Source organism: Eptesicus fuscus, chromosome 14 (genome assembly GCF_027574615.1).
Source record: "Eptesicus fuscus isolate TK198812 chromosome 14, DD_ASM_mEF_20220401, whole genome shotgun sequence".
Classification (NCBI taxonomy): Eukaryota; Metazoa; Chordata; class Mammalia; order Chiroptera; family Vespertilionidae; genus Eptesicus; species Eptesicus fuscus.
This window is the reverse complement of record NC_072486.1, coordinates 76,265,208-76,280,984: the sequence shown is the minus strand read 5'-3', so window position 1 is coordinate 76,280,984 and position 15,777 is coordinate 76,265,208. Positions and strand designations below refer to the sequence as shown.

The window sequence follows — 15,777 nt, the reverse complement described above, 5'->3', positions numbered from 1 at the left end:
TACCGCAGCGTAGTATAATTTGTGTGTTTGCCTCTCTGACAAAGTTTATATAAAGTTACAAAAAGAAATTGACAGCCAGTTTGAAATTGAATTGCCATGGCCTAGAGCAAAGAATATCCTTACATGATATTATCCTACAATGTCATTATAGTTTTTGATATTTTACAACAGCATATTATTATCCCCCAAAAAACTTACAAACTAATTCTCTGAATGTTTGGCAGCAATTTAAAAAGGGACATGAAAGGATTTAATCCCTTTCAGAAGGAATTAAGGCACTGGGAAGGCACTTGAGCATTCTATATCGACCCCTCTTGGCCAAAATCGACCCTCTTTTTACAATCCAATTGCCCACAGCTGTTGCCTGAGTGTTCTGTTCATGCTGAGGTTGAAACCTCGTGGTGGCTGGTACCATGGATCTGTCTCTCGTTCAATGGTGTGAGCTGGGCCCTCCCTGGAGAAGAAACCTGAGTCCTCCGAGATATGTGATCAGTGCCGGGGCCCACCAGCAGGCGAGGGGATCCCAAGACAGTGAGGAGGCCACGGGGGCATAGGCTACCAAGGAGACAGAACTGAACCTCAAATCACCCAGCTTGGCCTCAGAGGATGGCTGGTTAGCCAGAGACAGGTAAGATTCCTCAGGGAAGGAAGAACCTAAGATAGGCACAGTCGCAGAGGGGCCATCAGGAGAGAACATGGAGATCAACAGAAGGTCCCTGCAAGTTTGGGGACCTCCACCGCCCCCCCCCAAAACTTGCAGGGACCTGAACCCTCACCCCTTCTGAAGGAGGTCTCCTGACCCCATGGCTGCTTTGCTTCCCATGCCCAGCTCAGATTGAAACCCAGGTAATAGATGGAGACTTGGCCGACAGCAGCTGCCCTATACCTAAATCCAGCCTAGCACCAGGAATGTTCAGGGCCTACCCAAGAATGCAAATAATCCTTTCCACTAATATTTACAGGGTAAACTAAGATTGTTGCTAGAGTATTAAATTTGACAGTAAAATAGTAATCAAGATTTCAGGTTAATTTAAATTGGCTAATTGAAATAAGTGAGCATCCAAGAAAATTTAAGTGTACTGGATAAAAAGCTGTTCCTAAAGTATTAACTAAAATTTCTATTGGTAGTGCATCTCATGGTAAAATTGCTTAACATGAAATGAACCTAAAGCAGTCTTATTTTTGTGCAAAAAAATTAAAATTTAAAGTTATCAAGACTGCATTACAAAATTTACAAAAGCCTCCATTAATAAAAAAAAAAAAGGAGGGATAGTAGGGTAATATCATGTAAGGAAAAATAATCCTGTAAGTAAATTACATCTAGAAAAAATTTTTTAAATATATTTTATTGATTTTTCACAGAGAGGAAGAGAGAGGGATAGAGAGCCAGAAACATCGATGATAGAGAAACATCGATCAGCTGCCCCCTGCACACCCCCCACCAGGGACGTGCCCGCAACCAAGGCACATGCCCCCAACCAGAATCGAACCTGGGACCCCTCAGTCCACAGGCTGATGCTCCATCCACTGAACCAAACCGGCTTCGGCTAGAAAATTTTTACTGTAGAAAATTAATTTTCATTTATAATGCTAATAACAAGACACCCATGAAAATCACACATGGTGTCAAAATAAGCCAAAGGAAAATCGTTTGGGCAAAAATAAAAAGGATCCCAAGTTAATTTTATAGAAAAGATTCCTTTATTAACTTTTGCTTGATAATATGTTTGTATTTTTCAGAAAACTACTCCAAGACCCGGTGGATTCCTGCAACAGAGAGGAGTTGTCAGGTCTGCTCCAACCACGAAGACAAGAGGAGAAACAGTCCAGAGATGGAAGATGCTGACGATGCCTTGCCACTCTAGCAGTCAGCAGATGTGTGTCAATGCAGGTTGCCCAGGACCAAACCAGAGAGGGTCGGACCTGCATTGCCACTATCAGTCCATCATTAAGTTATCATTGCTGACATGTACATATAAGGAACTATTTGACATTGAAACTGGATCTCAGAACTGTTGACATTGAAGTTTGGACTCAAACATTTTTTGTTATTATATGTTTATTTCTAGTCTGCAGTTGCAAGATTTTTTAAAGAAAAGAAATGGGGAAAAAATAGATATAGAGGTAAAGAACCATTGAACAGACTGCCAAACTACAGTGGAAAGGCAGGGGAGGTTGCGGGGCGGGGCGTGCTGTAAGAGATCAACCGAAGGACTTGTATGCATGCATATAAACATAACCAATGGATACAAGACACTGTGGCGGGGGGGGGGGGGGGGCAGGTGAAGGCATATGTTGGGGGGTAGGGGAGGCTGGGGGGAAGTCAAGGGGGGAAAAAGGAGACATTTGTACTACTATTTGTAATACTTCAAACAATAAAAAGAAAAAAATGTATACTTAAAACCTATGTAATCTTATTAACCAATGTCACCCCAATACATTTAATTTAAAAAACAAACAAAAAAGAATTGTTGAGAGCCAGTCTTCCCTTACACTTCTGCATGTCTTACAAAGCAAGGCCCTTTGTTCTCAACTACTTTTTCAAGGATGTTTGGAAGATAGAGATATTATTTCCCTCCAGAGAAAAGGGTAGCGTTGCTTTCATTCTTGGAACAAAGAGATAGTATCTCAATCTGGAGCAATGGGCAGACACTCTTACTGGGTTTTCTAAGCTCAGGGTTCCTTTCTTATCATGTAACCTTATGGGAATTGGGGCTCTGGGTATAAGTGCAAATGCTGATTCTCTGGGAATTGTTATTGTTCTGAGTAATAAACTGCATTTGTCTCTGATCCAGGAGGCTTGTCTTCTACCAGTACCCATGAAACTGTGCCAGGCTAATTTGTTAACTTGCAAGTAGTTAATGTGCTAGTCTGTAGCAGCTAGCTTAGTTTACTGATGGAAGCAGCACATTTTGATTCTGATTATGATAAATGTATATGTCAAAAATCTAAAGAATTATCAATTATATCACCTATTTTCTCCAGGTAAAACTCTATTATTTATATACTGAATCATTTAGTGTAAGGAACAAGATGTTTTGTGTAAAAGAAAATATAATTGATTGGCAAAAATTTTTTTTGGGGGGATTAACTGTGAATGTTAACTTTTTTACTATCTAAAATGTTATTTTTATTATAAAACTCAAAAGTTTTATATGTACAATTCTACAGTTTTAAGTGCTATTCATTCATTTTCTTTTCTCATCTAAGCATTTGTAGCAGAAAAATAGAAAAATTAAATTTGCTCAATGGCCCAAAGGACAAATATAACTGAAGTGTCCTTTCCCACCACTAACTTTTTAATTTACCCTGTTGCTGGATAGCCTGTTGTTGTGTTTCCTAATGTTTGTGGCAGAGGATGGCCCAGTCCTACTTAGGTGTGGTTGAAGGTAGAGCCTAACACTACTTTAAGGGTTAAAGACAAAAATAAGACCAATATTTTATGCCTTTAAAATATTTCACTATTAGCTTTAAAATTAGATTTAGATTTTTTTGGTGGTATATTCTCAATATATATTCATGGATTCAATCTCCTTGGTTTATAGTTTATGTGGAGATTTAAAAAACTCTCTCAATATACCAGCTTTCTCTCAATATCTACTATGTTCAGTAGCTGTATAAACAAGATGTACAGAAAATGCAGCTGCTTCTCTTGCTTCTTAGTGACTTGATGATTGTATTTTTAGGTCTTTGCACGTAAGAGAAGAGCAATGGATACTAGTTAGAAACTGAGTTGGGTGCAAGTTTATCATTGTTCTTTAAGACTATCCTAGAAGTAAGATAAGATTTTATCCTGACTATTTTAATCAATAAAACAGGAAAATAGCATGTGCCCTTTCCTTCTGTAAATATTGCAGACAAAGATTTATTTATCAAATAAGTCATTCTTTAATTAATTAATGAAAAGATTACATTGAAAATACATGCATATAAAAGATTAGATAAGTGGAACTGTCAAGACAATTATCCTTTTATTTTAGAGGATCTTTTGTCAGATAAATTAGACAGATTTGACACAAAACAATAATAGGAAATAAGTTGAAAAACCATTTAAAATGTTTTTTGTTGCTCAAATTTAGTACTGAAAATTAAATATGCATGTGCATAATTATTTACTTAGAGGATTAAACCAATTCTTAAAACATCTAATAACAATAAAAAATTGGTAGAAAATGTTTATCTGCCAAAGAAGTGTTGTCTTATTTCTGCATTCTTATTTGATAGTCACAACTGTAATTGTTCTTATTTTATGGGTAAAGAAACTTAGACTTAGGAAAATTAAATAATTTGTCCAAGTTTACATAGCTGGTAAGTGATAGAATTTTTATTCAGCACTGTTATCTCTTATAGTCATATACTGATAGCATTTTTCAATGAAAATGAAAATTCCATTGTTTTAAAACATGTATCAAGTTTTAAATTCCATTGTTTTAAAACATGTATCATAGCCACCAAGTATCTGAAGGATGTCACTTTATAGAAGCAATGTGTGCCATTCCATTGTTAAAATGGGGTGCCCAGGCCAAATTGTGGTCTGGACACAGGGTCAGTGGCCCAAAAAGTGTGCTGAATTTTTGCTGCACAAGCTTAAAAGTGCAGAGAGTAATGCTGAACTTAAGGGTTCTGATATAGATTCTCTGGTCATTGAGCACATCCAGGTGAACAACACTTCCAAGATGCAGCAGCAGATTAGCCCATGAGCTCCTCCAGATGAAAGGATTTAGAGACAAAGAGAGGCAGTTAGGGTAGGGTCCATGGGAAAGGAATGCATATGTGATGGGCAGAGACAGCTTCAAACTGCCAAATTGTTAATCTTACAAGGACAAAAAGCAGTAGAATGTTACAAGAGGATGGGGGATAGACGTGGGGGGAGGGGGATGGGAGTTTGGGGAGGGGGGCACACTGGGTGAGCTTTGAAACTTTGAAACTGATACCAGCCAGAAAAGGGGAAATTGGCCAATTAGGAAAAAAACATGGGGACATAAATTAAGGAAGGGTCCAATTAAAAAGTAGCATGTACAGACAAAGAAACCCTTAGATCAGTGGTTCCCAACTTTTTTTTGGCCATGCCCCACCTTAATATCTCTATAATCCTGATGCCCCCCTGTGACATATAATTCTTATTATTCAAAAAGTGAACTCCTATTCACATGGAGGAAGCCCAAAAGGCCATTAACTTGGTCTAAACAAGCTTCCAAAGAACATGGCATCCATGAAAGAGAAAAATCCTATATAATAAAAGCCTACTATGCTAAGTGTCCAGTTGTCCGGTTGTCAGTCCAATCAATTAGAGCGTAATATGCTAATGATATGCTAAGGCACTCAACTGCTCGCTATGATGTGCATTGACCACCAGGGGACAGATGCTCCGACTGGTAGGTTAGCTTGCTGCTGGGGTCTGGCTGATCGGGACTGAGTGAAATGGGCTGGACATGCCCTGGAGCCCTCCTGCAGTCCCTGCCCAGCTGGCCAACCTCCAGGTCCCTCCCCAGCTCCGATCATGCATCAGTGGGGTCCCTTGGCCTGGCCTGTGCCCTCTCACAATCCAGGACCCCTCACCGGTTATTGGAGAGCCAATTTTGGCCCGATCCCGCAGGCCAGACTGAGGGACCCCACTGGTGCATGAATTTGTGCACCGGGCCTTGAGTAAAAGAATGAAAGGACAGTTGAAATATTGAGGAAGAAATCACTAAGGAATTGTTAAAAATAATAATAATAATATGAAGTGATATGAAAAAATAGCAAACAAAGTTTCAAAACATATAATAGAGAACTGAAATGCATAAATGTCACAATATATATTTATATACTATATTTATATTTATATTTATTTATATTTATATTTATATTAGAAATGCAAAAAATTCACCATTAATAACTCATTCTTGAATTGTCCCCCCATAAAAATTAAATTGCCCCCCTGTGGGATGTGTGCCCCATGTTGGGAACCACTGCCTTTGACAAAAAGACTCAATGGGTTTTTCCCATTTTGGGGACCCGTCCCCAGGGGGCAGTTTGTATATGCTTGCAATAAACTTCCATGCTTTTGCTTAAAATCTTTTAGTTTGCAGATTTTTATTCTTCAGACTTCGTAGGAGAAGAACTTGGAATCCAGCTTGCCATTCGGGGTATCCTGACACATTGAAATGACCTTACTGAAAAAGAAAAGGGTGTTCCTAAGCCATAAGAGGTGGTTGTACAGAATAAACAGATATCTCAGGAGAAACAAGAAACAAAAACTTATGGCCCAGGAGTAAGTTCAACATCAAATGAATGCTAATGTTGCCAGTTGAAGCAGTGAGTTCTTTTGTGGTGCCGTGAGAAAAGAATTTCAAAGCACACCTGTGGAGAAGTTTAAATGTGAGGGCAAGATTTTCTTGTGAATTAAGGGGAATTAATACACCCTCTGCATGTAGAGGGTAGGCAGGCTCTAAAGCACTGCTCTGAGGTTCCTGTTATCCTCTATATATCTTCTTGTTTCAGGTAAAGAACAAAGTACCATTCCAACTATCCAACGCAAATTCCTTACTTTTCCTGGGCCTGGATTCAGGCCTCCTCCCAGTAAATTCTATTGGGGCTTTATGCCCTCAAGACAATGCATTTGTTCCCAGGCTAGTCCCTGTTCCTCTGTTCACCCTGACTCTCTTACGTGTACAAAAGTTTCTTACATCTAGTTCCTATAGTGAAGCATAGTAATCCCTCCTTTGGAAAACTACTGTTTGAAACTGTTGTTTGAACTACTCTGTTATTCTTAGTCTCTTATTCTGTATGTCAACTCTGTTATTTTCAGATAGTCCCTTATTCTGTAAAATAACTGTTTTAGTTTGAATAATAGAAAAAGATAAAAACTTAACTGTCTGACCTTGTAAGCTAGCCATTTAATGTAATAGGCAAATACTGATAATAATTCCCATATTCTCATGCCAAGTGTTTGTTCATTATGTATCCAAAGTTACAAACTGTCTGCAAAAATAACATACACAAAGCTCCTTGTAAAGTCTGCAGAAGGTCTGGAAAAACCATATTTGGGAGACAAAGAGCTGGAAGCATACAAATAAAAAAAGCTTCCTCCATGTTTTTGGGTTCAGAATTTGACAGAGATATTCTGCTCTGAACCCATGCGAAATAAAAGACTGCTGATTAATTGGCTTGTTAAGGTGTCTTGTAACTAGCTTGCTGATTTACAATACAACAATAGCACATGTGCCCAGCGGAGGAATCTCCTCTTCCTCCTCTGGACTGGGCCTACAGCAGCCCCTGTTCCAAGGATTAAGTGTCCTGGGGAAGTTTCCTGGAGTGTGTGAACGAGTCCATTTACCAGTAAACTAGACGGAATTCTGCTCTGTTACCTGCTTCTGCTTCCCACTTTATAAAGATTATTTAGTTCCCTTTTGCTTTCTTCCTTATATTATTAATAACTAGCTATTTTCCTCATATTAATAACTAGCTACTTATGTTGACACTGATTAAAGTTAAAAATTAAAAAACACACAAATTATGCATATGTCAGAAATAGCATGCTAGAAACCCACTAACTTTTAACTATCAAAATTTTAACCACCGAGTGTCTTAGGTTAAAGCAATCACTTAAGAACATTGCCAATGCTTCCCTGGGGAGGAAATTTACTTAATTTAATGAAGTTAAGACTACAAGCTTTGTAACTAGATGGTACACACTTTAACAGCACTAATCAATTAAGCCTCATAATCCTGCTGAATTGAGCTCCAGCTTTCTGGAGAGACCACATCGGCAGACACCTATAACCTTCAATGGCAGATACCCCAATAGGTCTTTATTCCAGACAGCTGTGCGGCTGCTGCTGGATCCTGTTAGCTTCCTGGGCAGTGCAAGTGGCAGCACATTTCCAGATTACCCAGGTCTGAGGAACCTACCGTTCCATTATTGGTCAGGACATTCAACATTTGCCCTTGGTTTTGCTCTACTCTTTCTCCCCAGCAGTTCTGCAAAGTATATAATCTCTTCAAACAATGATTTCTTTATTCACCAATCAGACCTAAGGGTAGCCTTGTTTGCAGTTAAAGAAGATAATTGCTTCTTTCACGTGATTTACAAAACCCTCAGCAGAGGACCTTGCAATACCTTGTCCCACTCTCGCATTCCCCACCCAGTTTCTAGTGATTAACCTCTTATAAATGTGGCATGCCTAGAAAAACCTCAAATTACCTAATAAAAAGATTTAAATGGTTTTGGGAGTCACACATGTCTTTCCTGGATGAAATTCAAACTTTTGCTTACTCAGCCCTGCACTCCCTTAGTTTTTACAATTTCTTGTTAATCAACATCAACCTCTCTTCGTTGTTATCTAGGCTTGGTGTTTTAGGAGATCCATGACTCTATTCTAGCCTCTGCTCCTAACTTGGCCAAATGAGCCCTCAATAAAGGCTCTGAGCTTTGAATTCTCAGTTTTAATGTGAATCTACCTGACCAGGATCCCATCCTGTGACCCTGCCCAAATTCTGATTCAATTATTATTGAAATGCGGTTTTTCTTCTGGGCACGATGCAAAAGTGATTTCCTGGGTTCTTGACGAGGTGGATTTGAAGAATGAAGCCATGGACAAATGGTGATATAGAAAAAGGTGGAAATTTATTGGAAACAAGCACAGACTCCCATGTGGGGAGGAGCAGGGAGAGAAAGACCCACTAAGTCCCTCTTTCTCAGGGTTTATAAAGGCTGCAGTTCTTTGTGTCCTGATATCCCCTCTGATTGGTCACTATAGCAGCTTCAGAGCTCAAATCCTACATGGGGTTCCCCTCATTTTCTCCCTTTTGTTTTTCTATTCCCTGTAGCCTTCCTCTTTATTCTGTGAATGGGTGGATTCCTCTCCTTTATTCTGGAAATGAGTGTCTTTCTCCTTTATTCTGCAAATGTATAACCTTTGGCAGCTCCCAGTCCCCTTATTCTGTGAATGTATGCCTTCTGGCAGCCCCCAGCTTTGCAGCCCTGTGGTTCTCCCCCATGGACCTCCTAGTTCCTAAATCTCCCTAAACCTGCTTTTTTTTTTACCCCTAAAAACTCCTTTCACTATGTCTGACCAAGCCATAACTGAGACCTCATTTACAACCAAATTGCCCCAGCTTCATAGGAGTAATCTTCAAATCTCTCAAGACTACCCATTGCAAACCCACCATTACTCTAGTCATACCAGAAGTCAGCTCTTCATACACATGCACCCACTGTTACTCTATCTGTGAGACACTGCCAAGGGAGATTAAATACTAGAAACATTGCCTCTAACTCACCAAAATTGGATTGGTACTTGCATGTACAATTCTGACCACTCTAATTGCAGTAGTTTCCAACCTCTGTTTTAATCAGAAGTGTTTTATTCCAACAAAATTTCATCAAAATCTCAGTATGGGTTGACATATTCAATAACTATTGGGCACATATCATGTGCCAAACACTGAATATTTGCCTCAGTAATGGAAATGCCATCCATCTACTAAATAGTTTCAGCCTAAAGTTTGGGAGTCATGCTGGATTCCTCTCTTTCCCTCACAGCACACATCCATTCCATCAGCCAAGCTGAAGTCCACCTCTCCGACGTCTCTCCATTCCTTCCACTTCCCTCTATGCAGACTACACACACGCTGATCTAAATCACTGTCATCTCATATCTATCAGGACAAACCTACTCTTGCTCTCCTATCATCTATTTTTCACACAGGAGGTTTTAGCATCATCTACAATGCCCGATGATCTGACCCTGCCAGCTACTCCCATTCCGTCTCACCCTGTTATTCACAAACCCATAGACACATGGACTTCCTTGTGTCCCTTTATGTCAAAAATTCACCTTCTTTGGTCTTTTGTACATCGTGCTTCCTCTTCCTGGAGTGCTCAGCCACCAGGCGCTCACAGGGCTGCCTCTATCATATAATTCCCACCTCAACTCAGTGTTACTTCCTTAGAGAGGCCTTTCCTGACCAGCCAGTTTAAACTAGCCTGTCAACCTTTAGTCAGTCTTTATCATATTTCCCTGTTCAATTTTCTTCAAAATGTTGGCTGTCATCTGAAATATGTTATTTTACTGGTTTATTGTCTGTCTCTTGTACACTTCTTTATAATGTAAACTCTTTTTTTTAAAAAAAAATTAAATCACAAGCAATATTGTTTTTAAAAAAATCTTTATTATTGAAACTATTACATATGTCCCGCCCGCCCCTCCCCCTCCCAATTGATCTCTTCTAGCCCGCCCCTGCCCCCCACCCAAGCCTTCACCATCTTATTGTCTGTGGCCATGGGCTATGCATATATGCATACAAGGTCATTGGTTTATCTCTTCCTTCCCATCCATTGGTTTATCTCTTGCCTTCCCTCTGAGGTTTGACAGTCTGTTCATGCTTCTATGTCGCTGGACCTATTTTTGTTCATAAGTTTATTTTGTTCATTAGATTCCACATATGAGTGAGATCATGTGATACTTATCTTTTTCTGACTGGCTTATTTTGTATAATGTAAACTCTTTACACAATTGTGTCCCTTAAAATGGTGCTTGGCACATAGTTGGTACTGAATTGTTATTTGTTAAATAGACAGTGGGGAACAAAACAAAGTCCCTGACTTCACAAAACTTTCAGTTAGACAAAAATAGTAAGTAATGAATATTATAAAAAGTAAATAATATGATTTACTTTTGGAGTTGGTGCCACAAAAGAATAGATTGCTCTATATGGTCAGGGAAGGTGGCTCCATGAAGGTGGTATGAAGGAAGTGAGCTGGGAGGAGTTAGCCATGTGGCTATTTGAGGGCCTTAGATATATTAAGGTCTTAAAAGCTTTCTTAAGGCATGTCTGGCCTGTTTGAGGCTGGAGGGTAATGGACCAGAGAGGAGAGTAATAGGTGAGGTCAGAGACTTAATGGATTACAGTACCAGGGCTGTTTCATTGAATATAACTCCTAATAATTAGATAGTAAGGCTCACGTTCCTCTGAAGGAGACGGTACACCTGGCAAGTATTTCTGGCTTCATGGAAGGCTCCTTGTGTGTGATGTAATTGGTTCCATTGATGTTGGTATGATATCAGACTGTTCTCGTATATCCAATCACATAATAACCCCAGAATAGAATGCAAAATTGTGAACAATCAGATATTAATCATACTGGACATCCAAAAATTGATTTTTTTTTTACTCTAAATAGTCACTTACTTATATTTTGGCATTTTGATGCAAGGTATAAATGAGGGGTTCAGTTTTATTCCAATGCTTGGGTCCAAAGTAATCTGATTTCTTTTGGCAACTTGTAGGCAGAGTGTGCATATACAAGAAAAATAATTTTATTTAATTTTCAGAAGCACTTTTAAGTTTTGGGGGAAGTATTCCACTTCAAAAGGTAAACTTCTATTGAAAAGGTAAACTTTTTTGATATGTAAAATTGCACATTGCTTAATAGCATGGTTGGTATACAGAAATTAGGTAAATTTACAATTTATTATTGAGTACAAATATAGGGAAAACCCTGGTACATAACTTCAAGGTGTTCATAGTATACTTGATAGATAAAGCAAACATCCATGAAGAAAAGAAATTCTGTAGAAACCATATGTCAGTACAAAAATGAATATTTCCATAATGCTCTCTGCTTGTCTTTCTTCTACCATGATTTCCCAGACTCTGAAGAGTATCTTAGCACCCACCTGTGATCTGGAAATAATTATATTTCTGACCTAGAGGGATTTAATAAGTAGTTGGCTGGTTGAAGTGGGATTCAAGTTTAGTCCGTTTCTATAGTTGGTCTAGTTTTGGACTCCTACATTTATTCTGGATCTATTGTTTCCACAGAACCAATCAATCTCTCCTATCCTGTTTATTACTGTGCTCTGTCAGCCTCATACCCCATTTCCAGGGATGAAACTACTCCCCAAATCCAAGGTAGACATTTGATACCTTTGATTATCTGTCTTAGGCTACCTGCTTGTCTTCCCACATGCTGTCTGCTTCCAGAATACCCTTTAATGGCAGTCCAGTTCTGAGACTCAGGGGTGATATTATTATAGCAGTAAAATATAATTAGCAAACACTTGTAATTCACAGGACATGGGAAAGAACATGGGAAAGAAGGACATTTACTTGACTCACTTTAGAGTTTTGTGTATTTTACTATATGGGTATGGTATTTTTTTGAGAATTTTTATGAGTATATTTGAGACCAAACAATTGCCAGGAAGCAAGATCTCAAATGCTCCTCTCCATATGGTATTTTAAAAATAATTTAAAATAAAAGAAGAATTAAACAGCAACAACTTAGAAAACTGAAAACATGTTATTATTATTATTTTTTTAGTACAGAAAAATATCTAAATCTTGAAATTTCTTACTCTCGAGAGCCCCAGGAGAGCAATTCACACATAGGAAGCAAGGTAAGCTAATCTTTCATTAAAAACTGAGGATTTCACATTAAACTTCAATATCCAGTGAACTAGACCCTTGGAAGCTGGACTCAAGATTACTTGCAACTACAATGTGGTTGTGAGCCTATACAACAATATAAAACAGAAGAGTGAAAGGAGACCAAGAATTTGTCTTAATGCCCAGGTGTGGTTGGGGGAAGATAGCACTTCCAGGCCCATCTTCCTAGTTGCATGAAAACACAGAGGCAGGTTAGGGCCCTGACTTATCAGTGTGTTGGAAGGAAAAAAAATCCCCAAAGGACTATTCTTACATTTGTGTAATCTTTCAGTCCCTTTACTACCCTCTTGTACTAATTGAGATAGAATGCAATGCCTACATACTAACCCATTTTTAGGAAAGGGGATAAAGAAGGAAAAGGACCTTTAACTTCCTTCGAGGGAGGAAAAATGATTAGACAGATGAGTTCATGATGAAGAAGGAATAGATGTTGGTGAAGATAGGGTAATATGAGGTGAAGGTGATTAGGTAATGTCAGGTAGATTATGGAGAGTCTGGAAGTCATGATGAAGGGATTGGACATTTTTCTTTTAGTTTATTTATTCAGTAAAAATTTTTTAGGTTCCACATGCTGCCAGGCCCGAGTTGAGGCTGGAGTGATAATGATGGACAATATAATCCTTTGAACTCAACTAGGCTATATTCTTTAAGGAGGCGGTTCTCAACCTGTGGGTCACGACCCCTTTGGAGGTCCAACGACCCTTTCACAGGGGTCGCCTAAGACCATGGGAAAACACATATTTCCGATGGTCTTAGGAACCGAGACACGGCTCCTCTATCTGTCTCCAGGCAGGTCTGCCCACATGCAGATACGCCCACATACGAGTACCTGGCGTGATGACATCAACACGTCAACCCCATCACATACACCCCGTACAAATACAGGTGCATGTGACAGGGTTGGCGACATAATGTACTTATGCGGACCAGTCACACATGTAGAGAGCAGCTACTGTGTAGAGAGCAGCTACTGTGTTGAAAGCAGCAGTATTGGAGGTAAAACGACACTTCATGAATTATAATTACTGGGTAAATGTAAAATCATCAACTATGGCAAAAAAAATATTTGTACCATGAGAACTTAATCTGGATGCTGATCGGTCTTTTTATATTCAGCTGTGGTTGATGTGAATACTGCCCCCTTGTGATAGTAACAGGTATGTAAAAAAACAACAACACAGAGAATGGTAAATCATAGGAAACTTTAATGAACTGTATTGACTGAACTATGCCATGTATCATCTTTTGTATTATTAAAGCTATTGTTATATATTATTTTCATTAGCAAACTATCCCATGACAATGGATCATGTAGAGAAGAACATTAAGAAAAGAAAATATAGTGAGGATTTTTTTACAGTATGGTTTTACCTCAATAATTATAGCAGGAGTTGAGAAACTGCAATGTGTTATTTGTTGTGAAGTTCTATCAGCCGAATCTATGAAGCCGAACAAACTAAAACGCCATTTTGATAGCAAGCATCCGAGCTTTGCCAGCAAGGATACCAACTATTTTAGAAGCAAAGCTGATGGACTCAAGAAAGCCAGACTTGACACTGGTGGCAAGTACCACAAACAAAACGTAGCAACCGTTGAAGCTTCATATTTGGTGGCACTTAGAATCGCCAGAGCTATGAAACCTCACACCATTGCTGAGGATTTACTGTTGCCAGTGGCCAAAGACGTTGTCCGAGTTATGATCAGAGATGAATTTGTTACGGAATTGAGTGCAATTTTCTTATCTAAAGACACTGTCCGCAGAAGAATAGATGACATGTCTGCTGATATTCTTGATCAGGTAATCCAGGAAATTAAATTTGCTCCACTTCCAATATTAGTATCCAGTTTGATGAATCTACAGACGTTGCAAGTTTGTAGATCCACAGTTACTGGTTTATGTGAGGTATATTAATGATGACGACTTTAAAAATGAGTTTCTCTTTTGCAAACCTCTTGAAACAACAACTACTGCACGTGATGTATTTGACACAGTTGGTTCATTTCTGAAAAAGCATAAGATCTCTTGGGAAAAGGTTTGTGGTGTTTGCACAGATGGTGCTCCAGTTATGCTAGGATTTCAATATTTGGTACTGAATGAGTCACCAAAAGTCATCGGAACTCACTGTATGATTCATCGGCAAATATTAGCAATGAAGACGCTGCCACAAGAGTTACAAGTAGTAATGAAAAATGTCATTACTTCTTGTAACTCAATGCCAGTTCTGTCAATTTTGTAAAGGCGAGCACTTTAAACAGTTGACTGTTTTTGCAACTGTTCAACAAGTTGGATGCGCCGAACAATGCTCTGCTATTTCACACTGAAGTGAGATGGTTGTCGAGAGAAAAAGTTTTAAAACGTGTTTTTGAGCTTCGGGATGAACTCAAAACGTTTTTTAATCAGAAAGCAAGACCGCAGTTTGAAGCACTTTTCAGTGATAAAAGTGAACTGCAGAAAATAGCTTACTTGGTTGCCATCTTTGCCATCTTGAATGAGTTAAATTTATCACTGCAAGGACCAAATGCAACATGCCTCGATTTGTCTGAAAAGATCTGATCATTGCAAATGAAACTTCAGCTTTGGCAAAAAAAATTGGATGAAAATAAAATTTACATGTTGCCTACCTTATCCACTTTCTTTGAGGAACATGACATGGAACCAGACAAAAGGATTATGATGATAATTTCTGTGAAAGAACACTTGCACATGCTTGCAGACGAAATTTCATCGTGCTTTCCAAATCTACCTGACACCCCATTTGCACTTGCCAGAAGCCCATTCACAGTCAAAGTTGAAGATGTTCCTGAGACAGCACAAGAGGAGTTCATTGACCTTATTAACAGCGATGCAGCAAGAACTGATTTCTCTACAATGCCAGTTACAAAATTCTGGATCAAGTGTTTGCAGTCATATCCTGTTCTGTCTGAGATTGTGTTGTGCCTTCTTCTTCCATTTCCAACAACATATCTTTGTGAAACAGGGTTTTCCAGCTTGTTGGTTATCAAGTTTAAATACAGACGTAGACTGGTTGTGGAAGATGGTATTCGTTGTGCTCTTGCAAAGACTGCCCCGAGAATTTCTGATCTGGTGAGAAAGAAGCAATCTCAACCTTCGCACTGACGTTGGCTTTTTGCGCATACTGTCACAAAATGTAGCAATGTAGTTTACTGTTGTTATATGAAGACTGTTACCCATGCTACACCATGCTTCAGGAAAAAATTTCATTTATTTGTAATTAGAAATAAATATTTCAAAATATATAATTACATATTGTTTTTGTGATTAATCACTATGCTTTAATTATGTTCAATTTGTAACAATGAAAATACATCCTGCATATCAGA

General features: G+C 38.8%; 1 pseudogene; it reads left to right on the top strand.

Moving 5' to 3' along the window:
* The first annotated feature begins 4,508 nt into the window (after positions 1 to 4,508).
* On the top strand, positions 4,509 to 15,553 carry LOC129151398 (zinc finger BED domain-containing protein 5-like; annotated as a pseudogene).
* Positions 15,554 to 15,777: the final 224 nt, after the last annotated feature.